Source organism: Xyrauchen texanus, chromosome 7, assembly GCF_025860055.1.
Source record: "Xyrauchen texanus isolate HMW12.3.18 chromosome 7, RBS_HiC_50CHRs, whole genome shotgun sequence".
NCBI lineage: Eukaryota > Metazoa > Chordata > Actinopteri > Cypriniformes > Catostomidae > Xyrauchen > Xyrauchen texanus.
Genome location: NC_068282.1, coordinates 2,700,374 through 2,707,512, shown reverse-complemented (window position 1 = coordinate 2,707,512; position 7,139 = coordinate 2,700,374). Strand labels below are relative to the sequence as shown.

General features: G+C 40.9%; 1 long non-coding RNA gene across 1 annotated transcript; it reads right to left on the bottom strand.

Moving 5' to 3' along the window:
• Positions 1-212: 212 nt before the first annotated feature.
• Positions 213-1,591, bottom strand: LOC127646768 (uncharacterized). Its single transcript, XR_007970959.1, has 3 exons — positions 1,450-1,591; positions 1,174-1,357; positions 213-437 (listed from the first exon to the last, which is right to left on the bottom strand). It is a non-coding gene; the product is annotated as an uncharacterized LOC127646768 (long non-coding RNA).
• Between the last annotated feature and the right edge of the window lie 5,548 nt (positions 1,592-7,139).

Genomic DNA, 7,139 nt, shown 5'->3' with positions numbered 1-7,139 from the left:
CTGGTCTCAGAACAGTTATAGGAGAGCTATAGGATGCTCCCTTGCTCCCTATTTAGTGCATGACTTAACCTCCAGTGTGCTGTCTGTCTGCACTGGTCTCAGAACAGTTATAGGAGAGCTATAGGATGCTCCCTTGCTCCCTATTTAGTGCATGACTTAACCTCCAGTGTGCTGTCTGTCTGCACTGGTCTCAGAACAGTTATAGAAGAGCTATAGGATGCTCCCTTGCTCCCTATTTAGTGAATGACTTAACCTCCAGTGTGCTGTCTGTCTGCACTGGTCTCAGAACAGTTATAGGAGAGCTATAGGATGCTCCCTTGCTCCCTATTTAGTGAATGACTTAACCTCCAGTGTGCTGTCTGTCTGCACTGGTCTCAGAACAGTTATAGGAGAGCTATAGGATGCTCCCTTGCTCCCTATTTAGTGAATGACTTAACCTCCAGTGTGCTGTCTGTCTGCACTGGTCTCAGAACAGTTATAGGAGAGCTATAGGATGCTCCCTTGCTCCCTATTTAGTGCATGACTTAACCTCCAGTGTGCTGTCTGTCTGCACTGGTCTCAGAACAGTTATAGAAGAGCTATAGGATGCTCCCTTGCTCCCTATTTAGTGCATGACTTAACCTCCAGTGTGCTGTCTGTCTGCACTGGTCTCAGAACAGTTATAGGAGCGCTATAGGATGCTCCCTTGCTCCCTATTTAGTGAATGACTTAACCTCCAGTGTGCTGTCTGTCTGCACTGGTCTCAGAACAGTTATAGGAGCGCTATAGGATGCTCCCTTGCTCCCTATTTAGTGAATGACTTAACCTCCAGTGTGCTGTCTGTCTGCACTGGTCTCAGAACAGTTATAGAAGAGCTATAGGATGCTCCCTTGCTCCCTATTTAGTGAATGACTTAACCTCCAGTGTGCTGTCTGTCTGCACTGGTCTCAGAACAGTTATAGGAGCGCTATAGGATGCTCCCTTGCTCCCTATTTAGTGAATGACTTAACCTCCAGTGTGCTGTCTGTCTGCACTGGTCTCAGAACAGTTATAGGAGAGCTATAGGATGCTCCCTTGCTCCCTATTTAGTGCATGACTTAACCTCCAGTGTGCTGTCTGTCTGCACTGGTCTCAGAACAGTTATAGAAGAGCTATAGGATGCTCCCTTGCTCCCTATTTAGTGAATGACTTAACCTCCAGTGTGCTGTCTGTCTGCACTGGTCTCAGAACAGTTATAGGAGAGCTATAGGATGCTCCCTTGCTCCCTATTTAGTGAATGACTTAACCTCCAGTGTGCTGTCTGTCTGCACTGGTCTCAGAACAGTTATAGGAGAGCTATAGGATGCTCCCTTGCTCCCTATTTAGTGCATGACTTAACCTCCAGTGTGCTGTCTGTCTGCACTGGTCTCAGAACAGTTATAGAAGAGCTATAGGATGCTCCCTTGCTCCCTATTTAGTGCATGACTTAACCTCCAGTGTGCTGTCTGTCTGCACTGGTCTCAGAACAGTTATAGGAGAGCTATAGGATGCTCCCTTGCTCCCTATTTAGTGAATGACTTAACCTCCAGTGTGCTGTCTGTCTGCACTGGTCTCAGAACAGTTATAGGAGTGCTATAGGATGCTCCCTTGCTCCCTATTTAGTGAATGACTTAACCTCCAGTGTGCTGTCTGTCTGCACTGGTCTCAGAACAGTTTGAAATGCACCTCATTTTCATCCTAACTCCATATAAAGCTTCTGAAAGACAAATTTTTAAACTTTGGATGCACCCATTTATTCTCAATGTGATAATGTACAGTTAATATAGGAATGCATTTATTAATGAATAGACCCATATTGTACAGTGATAACAAAATAAAATATAAAAAAATGTTTCTTAAAATGAAGCGATATGAACAACAGATGTGTTAAAGTGGAAAAAAATTGTTTTATCTTTTGATGGAACAATGCCCCAAAATCCACATATGTGGACATCATGTTCATCAGTGTTTAACTGATTGTTTAAAGCAGCAGATCAAACGAAACTAGAGTCTCTACTCTTTACAACCAAACTGGCATGTGGATGTAGGATTAGCTACGAGGTTAAGTTAACTCACTTGCAGCAGTTTACAGGCCACTCATGGGAAAGATTATCCATGAGTATCTACTTAAACTTCAGTCTGTTGTTTGTCACGGAAACCTAACGTATGGCTAAAGAGTGCTGCAAGATGTTCTTCAGAAACGTCTCTTTCGTGTTCGATGGAAGCAAGAAAGTTACACGGGTTTAAGTCAGATCTCATGAAACTTTTGACCATTGCATCAATTTTGCAAATTGATATTACAAGGTTAATTGCATGTATTGTGGCGGTTCCTAGGTGAAATTTCCACTGAGGCGCTAAAAGCGAGTTAAATATTCTCCAAACAGAATTAATGAGTTATTGAGTTTTAAATCAACAAAACCGACCTCCCTACCCTAAACCTTATACCTAAACCTAACCGATAGTGTCAGAAAGAGCAAATGTGAGATGAAAAACCCAACCACATCATTTTGTGGTGCTTCTATGACACTTTCAGCTCACATGTCAACTCGTGTGCTCTTCAGGACTCATTCCCCGGTCATTTACATCAGTGTAGTGCAACGCTCTTATCGGTTGAGCTAACGTGCAATTGGATCACACTTGAACCAGCTTGTTAATCTAGTTGATTATGTAATGCAAACATTAAAATAAGTCATGCGCTATGGTAAAAGTGTTTAGATGTCATTAGATAGTATTGTGTGAGGAACAGGGCGAAAAGTAAGTGTTTATTAACTGATAATCTGCCTGATCTTAGAGTATAGGTTTCACAAGGCGCCTGCAATCGCAGGCCTATGCCGATGGCCAACAATCTCAAGAGAACTCTCGGCTGAGATCTTTGTGACTCACGCCAACCCGGTTCAAACTCTTGACTGCATCTGACTCACATCTGCACTCTGCCTCTTTGTCAACGCCTTCCTACAGCTATTTTTTTTCCTTTTTTGTTGGATGACCATGGCAGATAAGAGTCAGGACCCATCAGAGCCACTGAAGCGGGATGGTCAGCCAAGTGCCTGACCTAAATGCTTGACTGCAGTGGGCGAACCACATTCAGTGGGCTGTGGAGGTGGAGAGTCTTCTGCGTTTTACTTACTTGCAAAGGAAAGATATATCACCCCATATTGAGAGACAATTATGAGTAGGGGCCCGCATTAGTCACATCTGAATGACTTGAAGTGTCTCGTCTTTATCTGTGTGGTCACTGACTAAAGGAAAGGAAAATCACACATGAAATCTCTTTAACTGTGCTCAGATTTGTCAAGACACCAAAGTCTGAGAAATCTCACTGTGAACACAAACATTTCTCATCAAATTCTCCCAAGAGCAAATGAACTGAGCTTTGGTTTCCAAATCAATTGCATAGCTCTTACTCTTACTTTGTCAACAAATGATTAATCTGTCTATTTTTAATGGGATTTTATGAGAAACATCCGAGACAAAGTTTATAATTAAATGCAACATAACTGAGAACGCCACTATGTCTCTGAAGCTGTGGAAGATTAAACTCTGAGCGATAAAATCGTCCTCTTGGTGGACTAAAATGTATGGCTTGAAACCAGGCCTGTAGCTAGTGGGGTGAAAGGTGGTAACGATTATTGGGGCCCAAAGGTCCAGGTAGCCCCATAACATATTCTAAACAGTATTTTTTAATGGGAATGGGGCCTGAGCAATGTACAGTCAGGGTGCCCAGATTACCTTTCTACGGCCGTGCTTGAGACACTACAATGGAATTGTCCTGGTCTGACAAATATTTTAAACTATGTATGAAAATAGTTAATCACTGGAAATTTTGCGATTAAACATGATTTTTTTTTTTTTTAAAGAAGCCGAAATAAGCTGACTTGTTTTCTACCTAAGTATTTAATGTTGGTCGGTCGGTCGGTCGATCGGACGATAGATAGAACTAGATACATACAGACAGACAGACAACAGACAGACAGACAGACAGACAGATAGATAGATAGATAGATAGATAGATAGATAGATAGATAGATAGATAGATAGATAGATAGATAGATAGATAGATAGATAGATAGATAGACAGATAGACAGACAGACAGATAGATACTGCAGACAGATGGAAAGATAGATAGACAGACAGACAGAACTACATACAGACAGAGAGATAGATAGACAGACAGACAGATAGACATAGAGAGACAGACAGACAGACAGACAGATAGATAGATAGACAGACAGACAGATAGATACTTCAGATAGATAGACAGACAGAGAGACAGACAGACAGATAGATAGACAGACAGACATAGACAGACAGACAGATACTGCAGACAGACCGACAGACAGACAGACAGACAGATACTGCAGACATACAGATAGATAGATAGATAGATAGATAGACAGACAGACAGACAGACAGATACTGCAGACATACAGATAGATAGATAGATAGATAGATAGATAGATAGATAGATAGATAGATAGATAGATAGATAGATAGATAGACAGACAGACAGACAGACAGATAGATACTGCAGACAGATGGAAAGATAGATAGATAGATAGACAGACAGACAGAACTACATACATACAGATAGACAGATAGACAGAGAGATAGATAGACAGATAGACAGACAGACAGATAGACATAGAGAGACAGACAGACAGACAGATAGATAGATAGACAGACAGACAGATAGATAATTCAGATAGATAGACAGACAGATAGACAGACAGACAGATAGATAGACAGACAGACATAGACAGACAGACAGATACTGCAGACATACAGACAGATAGACAGACAGACAGACAGACAGACAGACAGACAGACAGACAGATAGATAGATAGATAGATAGATAGATAGATAGATAGATAGATAGATAGATAGATAGATAGATAGATAGATAATTCAGATACATAGACAGACAGACAGATACTGCAGACAGACAGACAGACAGACAGATACTGCAGACATACAGACAGATAGATAGATAGATAGATAAATAGATAGATAGATAGACAGACAGACAGATAGATAATTCAGATAGATAGACAGACAGACAGATAGATAGACAGACAGACATAGACAGACAGACAGATACTGCAGACAGACCGACAGACAGACAGACAGATAGACAGATAGATAGATAGATAGATAGACAGACAGACAGACAGACAGACAGACAGACAGATAGATAATTCAGATAGATAGACAGACAGACAGATAGATAGACAGACAGACATAGACAGACAGACAGATACTGCAGACAGACCGACAGACAGACAGATAGATAGATAGATAGATAGATAGACAGATAGACAGATCTGACAAGGTCTGAAGTATGACAAGGACATTTTATTGACATATTTTATAAGAAACACCCCAATAGACAGTAAGTGACTAGAAAAAAAATAAGAAGAAAATGAGCTTATTACACAGAGCAATTCAACCATTTCTGCCAAACAACCTGAAGTAGCAACAAAACAAACAGTGGCAGGTAAGATCATTTAATGTTGATGCACACTGATTAATTGTTCAGTGGTCGTTTGAACTTATCACATTTTAATGAGGCAGCGTGCCGTTATCACCAAGGTTCCAATACACCGTGCTCCTCATTAAGAGAAGTGAAGCTGCCAGTCAAACAGAAACACCAGACAAGCGGCTGGTAAACATCAAAGAATATGATGAGAGCGCATTTTATCATGTGCTACTACAGCACTGGCGATTGACCTCTGTGTCAAGCTGAAGCTTTTGATTAAAGGACCATTTCAGTCACTGGCTAGTAATGGATTCTTAGGCAAATGATTCATTACTGCTTTAATTGAGGAAATTAAATGATGGGTGCAAAAGAGTCAAGCCAGCCAGAGTCCCAGCGACTGCAGTCCTCGTCCGCAGTGTCAGACAGGCAGATTGCCAAAATTACTGCAAGGAAATTGAGGTCACTCCCACCCTCTCTCAAAGCTACATTTAAAAACAATGTATTATTGGTAAATGGTACAGACGTTGCTATATCTGATGTGATTGTGACTTCTGTGGCAGAAGCTCAGCCATTAATGCATCTGATGTAAATCTATAACACAAATGTATTACTTCCTGCATGCTATAGTATGTGTACTGCACACTGAATGCAAAGTCGTTGTAAGTGCAGAGTACCCAAAATGTGCAGTTTTCAAAATGTGCTGTACACAACAAAGCACACTGCACAGAATACTGTACTACAATGAAATGTGCTCGACTTGACTTTCCATCAGTGTAATTAATAAACTGTAAGTAATATCAGCTGCAATTTTTAACATTTCTTTTTTCTGTTGGACAGATGTCTTGATCAAACTGCCAAAAGTAAAAGACATTTTAAAATAAAATAATTAAACAATGCATTCAGAACGTATTCAGACCCCGTAATTTTTTCACCTTTGTTATGTTGCATACTTATGCTAAAATGCTTTTTTTCTTTTATTATTTATCCACATAAATCTACATTCCATACCCCATAATTACAAACCAAAAACCAGACTTTATGCATTTATTAAAAATCAAAAACTGAAATATCACGTTGACATAAGTATTCAGACCCTTTGCTATGACACTTGAAATTTAGTTCAGATGAAAACCATTTCTCTGGATCATCTTTGAGATGTTTCTGCACTTTGATTGGAGTCAACCTGTGGCAAATTCAGTTGATTGGACATGATATGGAAAGGCACACAACTGTCTATATAAGGTCTCACAGCTGAAAATACATATGAGAGCAAAAACCAAGCCATGAGATCAAAGGAACTGCCTGCAGAGCTCAGAGACAGGATTGTGTCGAGGCACAGATCTGGGGAAGGCTACATTGATGGTTCCCAAGAGCACAGTGGCCTCCATAATTCTTAAATGGAAGAAGTTTGGAACAACCAGGACTCTTCCTAAAGCTGGCCACCTGGCCAAACAGAGCAATTGGTGGAGAAGGGCGTTGGTAAGAGAGGTGACCAAGAGTCCGATGGTCACTCTGGTTGAGCTCCAGAGATCATGTGTGGAGATGGGAGAAACTTGCAGAAGGACAACCATCACTGTAACACTCCCCCAATCTGGGCTTTATGGCAGAGTGGCCAGACGGACGCCTCTCCTCAATGCAAGACACATGAAAAACCACCTAAAGGA